The sequence below is a fragment of the Schistocerca serialis genome, chromosome 8 (assembly GCF_023864345.2).
Source record: "Schistocerca serialis cubense isolate TAMUIC-IGC-003099 chromosome 8, iqSchSeri2.2, whole genome shotgun sequence".
Taxonomy (NCBI): Eukaryota; Metazoa; Arthropoda; class Insecta; order Orthoptera; family Acrididae; genus Schistocerca; species Schistocerca serialis.
Window position 1 is genome coordinate 38,131,412 of NC_064645.1, and position 16,922 is coordinate 38,148,333.

The 16,922-nt window shown below is 46.7% G+C and overlaps 1 protein-coding gene and 1 pseudogene across 1 annotated transcript in view; both read right to left on the minus strand.

Annotated features, from left to right (window-relative positions):
* LOC126416559 (15-hydroxyprostaglandin dehydrogenase [NAD(+)]-like) overlaps positions 1-16,922 on the minus strand; it is a 204,674-nt gene that overhangs the window by 36,963 nt on the left and 150,789 nt on the right. The gene's annotated exons all lie outside the window — the stretch shown is intronic.
* On the minus strand, positions 3,968-4,085 carry LOC126417195 (5S ribosomal RNA; annotated as a pseudogene).

Below are 16,922 nucleotides of genomic sequence, written 5' to 3' on the forward strand. Positions count from 1 at the left end.
CTTCCCAGCAAATTAGGGACACTGTTGCTCCTGGGGTATCGGCGAGGACCATTCGCAACCGTCTCCATGAAGCTGGGCTACGGTCCCGCACACCGTTAGGCCGTCTTCTGTTCACGCCCCAACATCGTGCAGCCCGCCTCCAGTGGTGTCGCGACAGGCGTGAATGGAGGGACGAATGGAGACGTGTCGTCTTCAGCGATGAGAGTCGCTTCTGCCTTGGTGCCAATGATGGTCGTATGCGTGTTTGGCGCCGTGCAGGTGAGCGCCACAATCAGGACTGCATACGACCGAGGCACACAGGGCCAACACCCGGCATCATGGTGTGGGGAGCGATCTCCTACACTGGCCGTACACCACTGGTGATCGTCGAGGGGACACTGAATAATGCACGGTACATCCAAACCGTCATCGAACCCATCGTTCTACCATTCCTAGACCGGCAAGGGAACTTGCTGTTCCAACAGGACAATGCACGTCCGCATGTATCCCGTGCCACCCAACGTGCTCTAGAAGGTGTAAGTCAACTACCCTGGCCAGCAAGATCTCCGGATCTGTCCCCCATTGAGCATGTTTGGAACTGGATGAAGCGTCGTCTCACGCGGTCTGCACGTCCAGCACGAACGCTGGTCCAACTGAGGCGCCAGGTGGAAATGGCATGGCAAGCCGTTCCACAGGACTACATCCAGCATCTCTACGATCGTCTCCATGGGAGAATAGCAGCCTGCATTGCTGCGAAAGGTGGATATACACTGTACTAGTGCCGACATTGTGCATGCTCTGTTGCCTGTGTCTATGTGCCTGTGGTTCTGTCAGTGTGATCATGTGAAGTATCTGACCCCAGGAATGTGTCAATAAAGTTTCCCCTTCCTGGGACAATGAATTCACGGTGTTCTTATTTCAATTTCCAGGAGTGTATTTACTGCAAGTACGCCTGGCAGTTAAGCTTGCGGGTATAGAGACATAGAGAAACAAAAGGAAAAGTCACTACACCACAGATAGCAATGAGCCAGAAATGTTTTTGCACTGTCCTCTCTTGCAGTTAAACGTCAATTAGTTCTCCGTAAACCACAAACCGATGTCCCCATTACTCTCATTGCATTATATTCCATCTGCTCCAAGGTGACAAATATGTAGACTAGAAGCGGAGGTGTCTTCTGCCGTGTTTCGTATTTAGCTAGAGACCTGGAAAGTCACTGGACCTAGGGCACAACCCTGTGGCACTCTCACTTCGCAGGTACAAAATGCACCATTATTCTACTAGATCCACAATCCTTCATATGTTTAATATACAGAACTTTAAGGAAGTGGCCAATTTATCAATAAGGAACGTGTCATGTATCTTAAAAATAACATCCGATAAAACTAGCAGTTTTTAGTTAGATAGCCGTTCGAATATGAACTGCTTCTACTGGAAAAGATTTTTATGATTATTATCGTGTATAAATACTCACCCGGTAACTTTCAAATACTCTTAGTGAAACATGAGTCATTATTGTGACAGTCGACCATACATAGCAAATGGTAGATTTTGCATATTTCAAAAGTAATTTTCTTAAACAGTCAGATAAAAGAAATACGTGTATAAATACTCACCCAATAACTTTCAAATACTCTTAGTGAATCATGAGTCATTATTGTGACACTTAGTCGATCATACATAGCAAATGGTTGTTGTTGTTGTTGTTGTCTTCAGTCCTGAGACTGGTTTGATGCAGCTCTCCATGCTACTCTATCCTGTGCAAGCTTCTTCATCTCCCAGTACCTACTGCAACCTACATCCTTCTGAATCTGCTTAGTGTATTCATCTCTTGGTCTCCCTCTACGATTTTTACCCTCCACGCTGGCCTCCAATGCTAAATTTGTGATCCCTTGATGCCCCAGAACATGTCCTACCAACCGGTCCCTTCTTCTTGTCAAGTTGTGCCACAAACTGCGCTTCTCCCCAATCCTATTCAATACCTCCTCATTAGTTATGTGATCTACCGACCTAATCTTCCGCATTCTTCTGTAACACCACATTTCGAAAGCATCTATTCTCTTCTTGTCCAAACTAGTTATCTTTCACGTTTCACTTCCATACGTGGCTACACTCCATACAAATACTTTCAGAAACGACTTCCTGACACTTAAATCTATACTCGATGTTAACAAATTCCTCTTCTTCAGAAACGCTTTCCTTGCTATTGCCACTCTATATTTTATATCCTCTCTACTTCGACCATCATCAGTTATTTTGCTCCCCATATAGCAAAACTCATTTACTACTTTAAGTGTCTCATTTCCTAATCTAATTCCCACAGCATCACCCGACTTAATTCGACTACAGTCCATTATCCTCGTTTTGCTTTTGTTGATGTTCATCTTATATCCTCCTTTCAAGACACTGTCCATTCCGTTCAACTGCTCTTCCAAGTGCTTTGCTGTCTCTGACAGAATTACAATGTCATCGGCGAACCTCAGAGTTTTTATTTCTTCTCCATGGACTTTAATACCTACTCCGAATTTTTCTTTTGTTTCCTTTACTGCTTGCTCAATATACAGATTGAATAACATCGGGGACAGGCTACAACCCTGTCTCACTCCCTTCCCAACCGCTGCTTCCCTTTCATGCCCCTCGACTCTTATAACTGCCGTCTGGTTTCTATACAAATTGTAAATAGCCTTTCGCTCCCTGTATTTTACCCCTGCCACCTTTAGAATTTGAAAGGGAGTATTCCAGTCAACATTGTTAAAAAGCTTTCTCTAAGTACAAATGCTACAGATGTAGGTTTGTCTTTCCTTAATCTAGCTTCTAAGATAAGTCGTAAGGTCAGTATTGCCTCACGTGTTCCAACATCACGGAATCCAAACTGATCTTCTGCGAGGTCAGCTTCTACCAGTTTTTCCATTCGTCTGTAGAGAATACGCGATATTATTTTGCAGGTGCGACTTATTAAACTGATAGTTTGATAATTTTCACATCTGTCAGCACCTGCTTTCTTTGGGATTGGAATTATTACATTCTTCTTGAAGTCTGAGGGTATTTCGCCTGTCTCATACATCTTTCTCACGAAATGGTAGAGTTTTGTCAGGACTGGCTCTCCCAAGGCCGTCAGTAGTTCCAATGGAATGTTGTCTACTCCCGGGGCCTTGTTTCGACTCAGGTATTTGTATATTTCAAAAGTAATTTTCTTAAATACTCAAATAAAAGAAAGTATTTTGAAATGTCACTCAACACTCAAGACCTAACAGAATCACACAGTAAAGCAGTACACTAAACTCGGTATTTGTGGCTGAACAGTCAATGATACACGTGTTTACACAGCAGGGTTTGTAAAACAAAATGATCATGTAGCACCATCAGCCAGGGGTAGATCGGCTGCCTGGTGCAGCTTGCCCGTCTTTGAGATGAACATGAGATGAAATGTTTAAGACAACTCAAACACCCAGTATCCAAGCGAAGGTAACTTCCAACCCGGGAACACGGGACCAAACCATCTAGAGGCAGCAGTGCTGCGCACAGTGAGAATTCTCTCTTTGAACATGATGCACGACTGGCCATACTTAATAATTTACGTGGTCACAATAAAGGAGCAACGTAGAAAAATTTGGAATAATCAATGAACAGACAACAGAAAATTTCAAAGCACTCTGAGATGAAGCTGACGGGAGAGATGTGTATATTGTTGCAGGCATCAACTTCAATTTTATTGTACTTATATATCAATTTCTCTCGATTTCTAACAGCTGCTTTCCTAATAAAATAATGCAGTCTGACACTAATATGCACTCCGTCTTCAGGCCACAAGTGGCCCAAAGGGACCATCCGACCGCCGTGTCATCCTCGGCTGAGGATGCGGATAGGAGGGGCGTGTGGTCAGCACACCGCTCTCCCGGTCGTGATGATGGTTTTCTTTGACCGGAACCGCTACTATTCGGTCGAGTAGCTCCTCAATTGACATCACGAGGCTGAGTGCACCCCGAAAAATGGCAACAGCACATGGCGGCTCGGATGGTCACCCATCCAAGTGCCGGCCACGCCCGGCAGCGCTTAACTTCGGTGATCTCACGGGAACCGGTGTATCCACTGCGGCAAGGCCGTTGCCTCTGACACTAATAAGACATTGAAAAAGACTTTGATTACAACAGGAATCGATATGCACTGCACAAAGAAAAGTAAATTATGTGAAATGGTTAGAAGAAACAGAGAAGTAAGAATGATTTCTTTTTACTGAATCTACTATTGTGTTTCCAGGAAAGTAATTAAAAAATCTATAACTCCTGCATAATATCTTATATTAATAATGCAGCTAATAAAATTAAATCCTGATGACAGTTTACGAATGTCCAGGACTTTGTTATTAAACAGAACAGCCAAATAATAAATGATATGTGTCAAATAGTCAGCCTGTTTAGTAAATACTTCCTACCAGAAGCTCACATGATTGGCACCATACAGTTCAATGAATAAATCAATAGACTATAATTACAAAAGAAGCAACAGCCTTGATGTACACATATAGCTGAATCATAATTACTCAGTGATCTCTCAGATAAACTATGAACTCTTACAGAGTTGGTAATATCTCAAATACATGGCCGAATTCCTGTTCCTGTTCTCTCTCTCTCTCTCTATCTCTCTCTCTCTCTCTCTCTCTCTCTCTCTCTCTCTCTCTCTCTCTAAATTTGTAATGCTTGACAATTACAGCCTGATAATCTGGATTATCTGATTTCCAGATTCCCTTACACGATATCTATTAAAATAAATGTTACTAATTACCGACAAATCTTCCAGCTTACCTCTTTTTCGACGGCATTGGGACAGAGAGTACGTACACAGGAACAATAACATTCCTACCCTAAAATAACGGACTCTGTCTCAGTTTGGACCTACAAGAGCCTCACCACAGAATATACCGCTTTTAAATTCACGAATCAGATTATACAAAAATTTAAATGACAAAATACTGACGACCGGTAGTTTCTGTGACTGGTGTAAAGCATTTGAATACGCAAGTCACAAAATTTTAAATTCAGCAACTGGAAATGTAAATAAAATTTTCGTGGAAGTTAATATCTAGTTCTTCGGAAACTGACTGCTACTAAACATAGATTTTAAAAAGCCATGCATGCAGTTCTTGGCTGTACAAGGCCTGACCGCGCCATTAGAAATAATTTATGAACGTAAGGCAGCAACGAAACAGAATATTCTAAATCCTTAAGTATTTATATTAGTATGAACCTTAACTGGTAGTCACGTGTTTCAGATCTTAAATGTTTGAGCTCTGCAACTTGTGTGTTATGGATAATATCAGAGTTTGGAGACGAAAATGTCTAAACGTTGAGATGTCTTACACCATCATTTTCTAGTGTCACTCGTCATTGAGGAAGAAAGTGCTTGTACCACAGACTCATGCAATAAGGATGCTATGTGGAGCCTGGAACAACTGGTACGCGGCTATTTAAACAAATAGACGTACTGACAACAGTCTACGTTTCTTTAACGGTCGTTAAACAAACGTCGGCCGAAGATCGGGAGACCAAACCCATCAGACAGTACGTCATCAAGTGGCTACGAAAGACTCTGCAGTTTTGTGTATCGATAGCAGCCTCATAGTGAACTTAATTCCGTATGTAGCTTTCTTGCCAACAATGAATCGCAATTACAGTAGCCTTCATAAATATAGTATTTGAAGAAAAAAGTTACTTACAGTATCCTACAATAAGCCTTTGTGCGACATAGGAAGGAGTGCAGTACACAGCAACATGATGTAATTGCTTCATAACTCATTTAACTCCATAGCAAAATTTCCGAATGTGTATCATTATAATTGTGTCTATGAAGATTGTGCGTGTGCGTGTGTGTGTGTGCGTGTGTGTGTGTGTGTGTGTGTGTGTGTGTGTGTGTGTGTGTGCGTGCGTGCGTGCGTGTGTGTGTGTGTGTGTGTGTGTGTGTGTGTGTGTGTGTGTGTGTGTGTGAGGGAGAGGGAGAAAGAGAGAGAGAGAGATTTAAAGACAGGCATGTGAACGGTCTCCATATTGTCTAAATTCATTGAGAAAATCTGTTATAGTTGACAAACTGACTGTTTCTGTATCATCGCAGATACGATCGTTGGAACGTTGCAGATAACTAAATTAACAGCGACACATACATGCACAATGATGAGCCAAAATATTAGAACCACCTGCTTAATAAATAAACTTGTTGTAGCTGGGATTCTCAGTCATAAAATTTTTTTGAAGGACATCATCTTTCCGCCAGTGACTTATTTTTAATACACTATTGCAATTTCAAATTCTGAAGGTGGCAGGTATAAAATACAGGGAGCGAAAGGCTATTTACAATTTGTACAGAAATCAGATGGCAGTTATAAGAGTCGAGGGGCATGAAAGGGAAGCAGTGGTTGGGAAAGGAGTGAGACAGGGTTGTAGCCTCTCCCCGATGTTATTCAATCTGTATATTGAGCAAGCAGTAAAGGAAACAAAAGAAAAATTTGGAGTAGGTATTAAAATCCATGGAGAAGAAATAAAAACTTTGAGGTTCGCCGATGACATTGTAATTCTGTCAGAGACAGCAAAGGACTTGGAAGAGCAGTTGAACGGAATGGACAGTGTCTTGAAAGGAGGATATAAGATGAACATCAACAAAAGCAAAACGAGGATAATGGAATGTAGTCAAATTAAATCGGGTGATGCTGAGGGAATTAGATTAGGAAATGAGACACTTAAGGTAGTAAAGGAGTTTTGCTATTTAGGGAGTAAAATAACTGATGATGGTCGAAGTAGAGAGGATATAAAATGTAGACTGGCAATGGCAAGGAAATCGTTTTTGAAGAAGAGAAATTTGTTAACATCGAATATAGATTTAAGTGTCAGGAAGTCGTTTCTGAAAGTATTTGTATGGAGTGTAGCCATGTATGGAAGTGAAACATGGACGATAACTAGTTTGGACAAGAAAAGAATAGAAGCTTTCGAAATGTGGTGCTAAAGAAGAATGCTGAAGATAAGGTGGGTAGATCACGTAACTAATGAGGAGGTATTGAATAGGATTGGAGAGAAGAGAAGTTTGTGGCACAGTTTGACTAGAAGAAGGGATCGGTTGTTAGGACATGTTTTGAGGCATCAAGGGCTCACAAATTTAGCATTGGAGGGCAGCATGGAGGGTAAAAATCGTAGAGGGAGACCAAGAGATGAATACACTAAGCAGATTCAGAAGGATGTAGGTTGCAGTAGGTACTGGGAGATGAAGAAGCTTGCACAGGATAGAGTAGCATGGAGAGCTGCATCAAACCAGTCTCAGGACTGAAGACCACAACAACAACAACATTGCAATTGCGGCCTTAGGCCATTATCAGGTGCTGATATTAAGGCTTTAAACCATGTCACCGTAATGTAAGCTGACACATTTGCATGTCGTTGTCAGTACTGTTAAATACACTCGTGTGACGTTGTTACACAGTGCGAGCACACGTATTCAAACATCGTAAAACAACATAATCTGTAAGTTCACATGTTCGTTAAACAATCACTAGTCACAAATGCATTAGACCGCAGCCGCAGACTACTGTTTGCAAGCTACCTGCTTAATAGCTTGTTTGTCCGTCTTTGCAAGGAAATACATCACTGATTCTATTTATCAGGGATTCGACAGTTTGTTGGTAGGTTTTTAGAGGTGTGTGGCGCCCGATAACAACCCACGCGGGTTCCACAGGATTTACATCGGGCGAATTTGGTTGTTGAGACATCAACGTGAGTTCACTACAACGCTCCCCAAACCACTGTAGCACAGTTCTGGCTCCGAGACAGGGACGCTTATACTGCTGAAAGATGATATCGCCGTCAGGGAGGACTTTAAGCACGAAGGGATGCAGGTGGTTCGCAGTGTCAGCATGTCTTCGATTACGACCACAGGTCCCCTGCAAGCGCGGGAGGATGTATCCACATAGCACAGTAGTGCTCCCACCAGGCTGCGCTGCACGCCTCGAGCCGCTGTTCACCTCGATGACGGCGTTTGCGGAGAGGATCATCGACCTAGTGTAGCAAAAATGTGATTCACCCGAAGAGGTCACACCGTTTCACTGATTGACGGTCGATTTACGATGGTTCCGTGCCTGCTGCTGTCGTAATTGACCATGTCGTTGGGTCAACATGTGAACACATAGGAGTGGTCTGCTGCGGAGCTCCATGTTCAACAATGTACGATGAACTGTGTGCTCTCAGACACTTGTGCGTGCACCAGCGTTGTGCTCTTTCGGCAGATATGCCACAAATCACCATATATCATACTTTACATAGCAGACACGCCTCCGAACGTCTCGTTCTGTGAAGAGTCGTGGACGTCCAACCATTTAGCGCCTAGTGGTAGTTTCACTGTCCTTCTATCTCTTTCCGTAGATTCTCACGACAGTAGCACTTGAACATTCTACCAGATTCACCGTTTTCGAGATACTCGTTCGCAGGTAATAATAATCTCTCCTAAGATTCCATGTTTCACAACAGGGTTTCACTACACAAATGATCAGCCAATACCAGCAAGTACTAGGCTCTTCATATATGCCGATGACACAGCAGTAGCTGTTCAGGGCCAACCTTTAAAGAATTAGAGGGAAAACTGTCTCTAGCAGTGGATGAATTCTCCAAGCACTATGATGCCAACCACCTGAAGCCCAATCCCAGTAAAACTCAAGCCAGCGCCTACCACTTACGAAACAGGGAAGCGCAGCAATAGCTGGACATCCCCCCAGGGGCTCAGCGTTCATTTGCTGAGTACGGGCTTGGCGACCCCGGGGTCCTGAGCTGGGGACTGGTCAGCGCCGCCAGTCTCCTGCCACCGTACACCCGGACATGCTTCAGCGACCACCGTATGGTGCGGCGGTGGAATGTTGTGTGCTGCGGGGAATGGTAATCTTGGCTTGACCGCCTGGATTGCGAGGAAGGCCAACCTTTATAAAAAACCCTCAATCTCACGGTGTGCTCCGCGCCTATAAGATGCATGGCTGTTGGGGTGGAACAGTCGCAAGCGGACAACCTCTGGGGCACCTGCCGCACCCCAGTTGTATACGGCTTACTCAGGCACGCGGGGCTCTGTCTGAGCGGACCTTTAGTTCCCTAGCTGCTCGTGGGACTGCAATGGACCCTTCGACCTCTACATTTCCCCCTACCAGTGGATTGGGTGGGCCACTGGTAGGAAAACACACCCCATCGAAAAAGCGACTTCGTGCTGCGAGTCCTCCAGCTCCTGGTGTTGCTAGAGATTTATCAGACTGTCGTAACAGAGCACATGCTGCTACTCAGAATGTGTTTTTGATTATTAAATGGAAGAGGGTAGCTTTGAGTGGGTTTCTCCCTTTTACATCCACAAGGGTCTTGAGGGAATTGCAGCAATACTGAAATCTGTTAAGCGACTGCGCAATGGGACTCTGTTAGTTGAGACTTCTAGTTCCCGTCAAGTCGCTTCTCTTCAGAAAGCAACCTGTCTCGGAGAGTACGTTATCGAGACCGAGCTCCACTCCACTTTGAATTATAGTAAGGGTGTTGTGACATGTAGGGACTTGGTGGATATCTCCACAGAAGAGTTAAAATCTGAGTGGGCTGACGAAGGTATTATTGACGTGCAGCATATTATGAAACGAGTCGATGGGGACCTAGTGAAATCCGACTCGTTTATTCTCACGTTCAGTTGCCCGAGACTCCCAGAGCATGTTAAAGCAGGGTTCTTACGTTTGCCAGTACGACCATATTTCCCCAACCCAATGCGCTGTTTTAAATGTCAGCGCTTTGGGCATACTACGTTGGGGGTGCAGTGGGATAGCCACTTGTGGTAAATGTGGTCAGCCTGCCCATGAAGGAGCCGATTGTTCATCGCCTGTGAAGTGCGTGAATTGCTCTGGGAGTAACCCTGTCTGGAGCCGGGTCTGCCCCATCTATCTCGAAGAACGGAAGATACAGGAGATCAAAACATCTAAGCGCAGCCCCTATGGTGAGGCCAAGAAGCTCTTTAAGGCCATGCAACCTCCTGTGTTTACGACATCTTTCGCTTCTGCTCTGAAAAAACCGGTACAAATGGCCACTGCTGCTACGCAAACGGAGGTTGCTAGTGTTAGCACTAATACCTGCGTTTGCCAGTGCACTTGTGCTGCTGCGGTTGTTTTGAAACCTGCGGCTCTCCCCGCAACGTCGGACAAGGCCGTGGTTGCTGACATTGGCGTACCTCCTGCCTCTTCCCGTATGGCGCCTTCTGCCCAGGCGAGTAAAGCTCCAACTGCTGACAAGGCTCTACATTCTAAGCCCCCGAAGACAAAGTCGCCGAAGGTGAAGGTTTTGCCGCCTGAGGAGACTGGTCGGGGTCGGTCCGATGACGAGGCCATCGTACTGTCTGACATCTCCCTTGGGTCGTCATCGGAGCTGATGGACATTGATGTCGACCGGGGGCGATCTTCTCGCCCCAGGAATAAATCTCCGGCCAGTACGGGCTCTCCTCCAAAACACAGAGGCAGGGTGAAAGTTCAGCCATCCTGATCACTGGCTCCCATATTACAGTGGAACGTGAATGGGTTCAGGACGCATGTGGCCGAATTACAACTCCTTGTACGAGAGTGCCCTTTGTGCTTATGTCTCCAGGAGACACATTTTCGGACCACTGATGCTCCTTCTTTACGGGGCTATACCGTATATCGGAAAGATGATCTGACGGGGGGAAGGGCAAAGGGTGGTGTTGCGGTTTTTGTCCGTGACATGCACCCCTCATCTGAGCTCCCTCTTGTTACAGACTAGCAAGCAGTTGCAGTTGACCTTCTTGTGGGTCGGAGGCTCACAGTCTGTTCACTTTACTTACCACCTCACGATGCGATAGACTCTGAGGCTCTCACAGACCTTATTTACCAACTCCCCCGCCCATTTCTTCTTCTGGGGGACTTCAATTCTCATAATGTCTTATGGGGCTCTTCGACTACTTGCCCCAGGGGTCGCATTCTGGAAAGCCTCATGATGTCTGAAGAACTGTGCATCCTCAACTCTGGTGCTCCCACTCATTTCTATACTGCTTCTGGGTCGTCATCAGCTATTGACCTTTCCTTTTGCTCTCCAGCACTCGTGGATTCTGCTCTGTGGGAGGTTGCTGCTGACCTCCATTCTAGTGACCACTTCCCCCTTTGGATTTGCCTCCTGGATGAGGCTATGGCATTACCAGTGCCGCCCTGGGGCACCTCTGCCGAGCTGACTGGACACTTTTCAGCCAACTGGCTGTTTTGGAACACCGTGCCAGCGTCCACGAATGGGTAGACCATGTTACAGCCGTGATCTCCCATGCTGCTGAATTGTCAATCCCACGGTCATCCGGTCATCCCAAGAGGCGTCCTGTCCCATGGTGGACCACTGAGTGCCGCTCAGCCATCCGAGCCCGCCGTGCAGCTCTGCGCCGCTTCGAGTGCCGTCCCTCAGCTGACAATCTTGCGGCCTTTCGGGTGGCAAGGGCCAAAGCGCGGCGAGTGATTAAAGAGAGCAAACGACGGTCATGGCAATCGTTCTTGAACTCCATCTCCCGCTCCACTAGTTCTACGAAAGTATGGGAAGCCATCAGGAGGATTTCCGGGAAACTCGGCCAGCTACCTGTCACGGCATTGCTGCATCAGGGACGTCTTCTCACGGCGCCGAGAGACATTGCCCAGACACTGGCCATGCATTTTGCGGCATCTACCGCCACTGTTAACTGTGATCCAGATTTCTGTCGCTACCGCACTGCCATCGAGAGGGGTCACTTGGACTTCCGGTCTCCAAATTCTGAACCCTACAACTGCCCCTTCACAATGTGGGAACTGGATTCGGCGCTGTCTGTGGCTCATCATACTGCGCCTGGTCATGATCAAATCCGGTACAGCATGCTGCAGCACTTGTTACTGCCTTCCAAGGAAGTTCTCCTGAATTGTTTTAATATGATATGGTCATCCGGCACGTTCCCTGACTCGTGGAGGGATGCGATTTTGATTCCCCTCCTCAAACCAGGGAAGGACCGAACGCATCCCAGTAGTTATTGGAGTATTGCTTTGACGATCTGTGTCGGGAAGACGTTGGAACGCATGGTCAACCATCGCCTGCTTTGGCTGCTCGAGTCCAGGCAGCTCCTTAGCCCCTCTCAGTGTGGCTTTCGGAGATGTCGTTCCACTATCGACAACTTGACCCTGCTTGAGGCGGCCATCCAGCAGGCCGTCCTTCGTAACCAGCATTGTCTAGGTGTATTCTCTGACATTAATAAGGCGTATGACACTACTTGGCGCCGCCATATCCTCAATCAACTCCATCAGTGGGGCTTTCGTGGCCATCTCCCCATCTTCATTCGGTCCTTTCTTTCCCACCGCCTCTTTCGATATAGGATTGGTAATGTGCTGTCTGATTTGTACGTGCAGGAGAATGGTGTGCCTCAGGGAAGCGTTTTAAGTGACATCCTCTTTGCCGTCGCCATTAACAGTATCGCGTCCACTATCCGGAGTCCTGCCCAATGCTCCTTGTTTGTGGGCGATTTTGCTGTTTTCTGTTCTTCCTCTAGTCTTGTCACTGCTTGTCGGCAGTTGCAGCTTACGATACAGCGATTAGAGGCATGGACTGCGAAGACGGGTTTTACCTTTCCTGCAGCCAAATGTTTCTGTGTTCATTTTAATCGTCCTCGACGTCTTTTTACCTCTCCTGAATTGCGTCTGAGGGACACCATTCTTCCTTTTAGAGACACTGTGAGGTTCCTGGGCCTCACTTTTGATTCCAAGTTGTCGTGGTTGCCTCACCTTAAAGACCTCATGGTGCGGGCCCTGAAGGCACTGAATATTTTGAAGTGTCTGAGCCATCGGTCCTAGGGAGCAGATCGGGGGCGCCTGCTGCAATTTTATAGGGCTTTCGTCCGATCGCGTCTTGACTATGGTTGCACCGTGTATGGGTCAGCAAGGCCTTCGTATCTGAAGATTCTTGACGCAGTACACCATGAGGTTATCAGGCTGGCCACTGGTGCCTTCCGTACTAGTCCCATCCCCAGCCTGTGTGCTGAGGCAGGGGAACCGCCGCTCGCCATCCGGCGGAAACTCCTCATGGTGCGACGGGTGTGTCAATTCCTTGCCTGTCCTACCTCCCCTGCGTACCCTACTGTTGCCCGACCGCCTACGGAACGTCTCTTTTCCAGTCGTCCCAGGGCAACGAGACCATTTGGGATTCGTGCCAAGCATTTGCTTGCGTCCCTTGGTGTGGAACAAGTGGCCTCCCAACGATTGGGTTTTACCTGTCCCCCTCCCTGGTTGCCCCAGAGGCCCAGCGTCCTTTTAGACTTGTCGGAGTACCGGAGGAGCTGCACTCCTGCGTTAGTTTTTACCTCCTTATTTTCCGATATTTTACACCAGCATCCGGACCATGTACCAGTATTTACGGATGGCTCTAAACAGGGGGACTCTGTTGGTTGTGCTGTTGTTTTCCCTGATGGAGTCGTCAAGTTACGGCTTCCTGCGGCGTTTACCATCTTTGATGCCGAATTGTTTGCGATCCTGCGGGCATTGGAGAAGATGAGATGTGTTCCCAGTCGTAAGTTCCTGATCTGTTCTGACTCCCTGAGTGCCCTTCAGACCATGCAGGACTTGTACCCAGCGGATACGGTCGTCCAGAACATCCATGATGCCCTACTCCACCTGCAACGGCAGGGGAAGGAGGTTTCTTTCTGCTGGGTGCCGGGGCACGTGGGTATTAGGGGAAACGAACTGGCGGTTGTGGCTGCCAAAGATGCATGTTCCTTCCCTCACGTTGTTGAATGTGCTGCGTCTGGTCAAGGCCACCACGCGGCCATGGCGTACGTCCTACCAGTCATGCAGGCGGGATGAGGTTCTCCTCACTCGCCTCCGCATCGGGCACAGTCCCTTCACACATGGTTTTTTACTCCGGCGGGAGGACCCCCCAATCTGCAGTGCTTGTGGCGTCCAGATTACTGTCCGCCACATTTTACTTGACTGTCTTTTATTCTCTGACCAGAGGGCGGTGGTTTCTTTGCCACCGGATTTGCTCTCTATTTTGCAAGACGACGCAACGTCTGTGGTTAAGGTTTTGCGGTTTTGTGTCCTGTCCAATTTGTTGCCTCGGATTTTAGGGAGAGGGTTTTAATGTGCTGCTGGATGACTGGCTCACCCAGATTTTAGGTAAGAGGTCCGCCAGTCACGAATACCTCCTTGTTTCCCTTCGGTTTCTGTCCTCCTTCCTTGTGTTTCCTTTCCTTTTTTAGTTCCTTCCTTCTCCTCTTGTTTTGCCTCTGTATGTGAGGATGTGGAACTGCGTCAGGTCTGTGTCTTTTAGCTGTTCTCCTTATTCGCTGTCCGTCTTAGTCCCTTCACTGCATGTGTCCCTGTTTTTATGCGTTTGGGCGCTGATGACCCCGCTGTTTAGCGCCCCCTTAACCTCAAACACACACACACACAATAGCTGGACATCACATGGCGAGGAGAGCAACTGGAACATTGCCCGACACTGGCCTACCTAGGTGTCTCTCTGGACACGGCTCTGACGTACAGGCAGCAATGTCTAAACGTGAAACAGAAGCCCGTTGCTCGCAATGGGATACTTCAGAAGCTGATTGGCAGCAGGTGGGGAGCCAACCTGCACCCCCTGAGGACTTCTGCACTTGCGCTTTTCGTATCAGCCCCTGAGTACGCTGCTCCAGTGTGGAACGCTTCACCTCATGCTAAGCAAGTCAATATTGAGGTCAGCGATGCTGGAAGGATCATCTCAGGATGCTTGAAGCCAACACCAGTGCACAAACTGTATCCGATTGTTGGAGTAGCCCCACCCGGTATCCGGAGGGCCACTGCTGCAGACAATGAGAGAACAAAGCAGGAGAATGGCCACCGACATCCTCTGTATGGTCATCAGGCAGCAAGATCCCGCCTTAAATCCCGCAAGAGTTTCCTCGCTAGGACTGCGGCACTGGAGGGAGCAACAGAGGCAATTCATCTTGCAACACGGATAGCTCACTGTCCGTAGACGTATCACCAAAAGAAGAACTAGGTCCTGGCGCAAACCTACAATACTCTGTGTGGAGGTCCCTCAACCGCCTAAGAGAGGGCGTCACACGATGCAAGGCCAATCTGAAGAAATGGGGAGTCCTTCCAGCGTGCGCAGACACCTCTTGCGACTGCGGGGCTGAAGAAGATCCGAGCCACCTGCTTGTATGCCCCCTCCTAAACAATCCTTGCACAATACAAGGTTTACGAAGGAAATGACAAAGCTATTGCAGCTGCTATGATTTGGAAATGCTGACCGGACACGGAAATGAAATGAATGAATAATCTGTCCTTTGACAAAATCGCTTATCTCAGTGAATTTCCCAATTTGCGGCCCATATTTCCCCTAGGGTGATCCCCATCCACCTCTCCTGCGCTTACATACTTCTCATAGCGCATCACGTCACCACGTGGCATCCAACGTGACGGTGGGCAGTGGTCAAAGATTTGGCTTCGGGCTTATCAGTGTGTAACATGACACGTAATAGTTGTGGAGAATACTCTTGGTTATCAATTTCCAGCGGAATAGCTGCTTCAAACCAGTCTCAGGACTGAAGACCACAACAACAAACACTCAGTAAAAATACAGTCCACACGAAATATTAATGGAACACTAAATTTTCTGTTACCATTTGCAGGAACAATGCCACAAGCTCAAGTTACAGATAGGAATTTCAACTTGATTCCGTATTTCTAGATTTCCAGAAGGCTTTTAACACTGCACCATACAAGCGGCTTGTAGTGAAATTGCGTGCTTATGGAATACCGCCTCAGTTACTTGAGTGGATTCGTGACTTCCTGTCAGAGATGTCATAGAACGTAGTGACTGACGGAACATCATCGAATGAAACTGAAGTGATTCCTGGTGTTCCCCAAGGTAGTGTTAATAGGCGCTCTGATGTTCCTTATCTACATAAATAATGTAGGAGACAATGTGAGCAGTCGTCTTAGGTTGTTTACAGATTATGCTGTCGTGTATGGGCTAGTAAAGTCATCAGAAGATCGAAACAAGTTGCAGAATCGATTTAGAAAAGATACCTGTATGGTGTAAAAATTGGTAATTGACACTAAATAATGAAAAGTGTGAGATCATCCGCAGGATTGGTAAAAGGAATCCGTTAAACTTCGGTTACACGATAAATCATTTAAATCTAAAAGCCGTAAAGTCAGCTAAATATCTAGGAATTACAATTACGAACAACTTAAATTGGAAGGAACACACGAAAAATGTTGTGGGGAATCCAAACCAGAGACTCCATTATACTGGCAGGACACTTAGAAAATGTAACAGATCTACTAAAGAGACTGCCTACACTTGCTCGTCCTGTTCCGGAGTACTGCTGCGCGCTCTGGGATCCCTACCAGATAGGATTGACGGACTACACCGAAAAAGTTGAAAGAAGAGCAGCACGTTTTGTATTTCCGCGAAATAGAGGAGAGAGTGTCTCTGAGATGATACAGAATTTGGGAAGGACACTATAAAAAGAAAGGCGTTTTCCATTGCGACGAATCTTCTCACGAAATTTTAGCCACTATCTTTTTCCTCCGAATGCGAAAATATTTTATTGACGGCGATCTACGTAGGTAGAGACGACTATCATAATAAGGGAAATCAGAGCTCGCTCGGAAAGATATAGGTGTTGTTTTTTTCTGCGCGATGCTCAAGAGCGGAATAATAGAGAGTTATTGTGAAGATGGTTCGATGAGCCCTCGTCCAGACACTTAAATATGATTTGCGGAGTATCCATGTAGATGTAGATGTTGATGTAGAAGGCCACTCATCGTTATTCTAACCAACAATTGTGTTTTCATCTCTGCATGACTACTGAAACCTGCATCCATTTGCACCAACTTGCTGTAATCACTTCCTTGTCTCCCTCTATCCCCGCTCTCCCACCCCTCCCCCTATCCCTTCCATTACCAAAT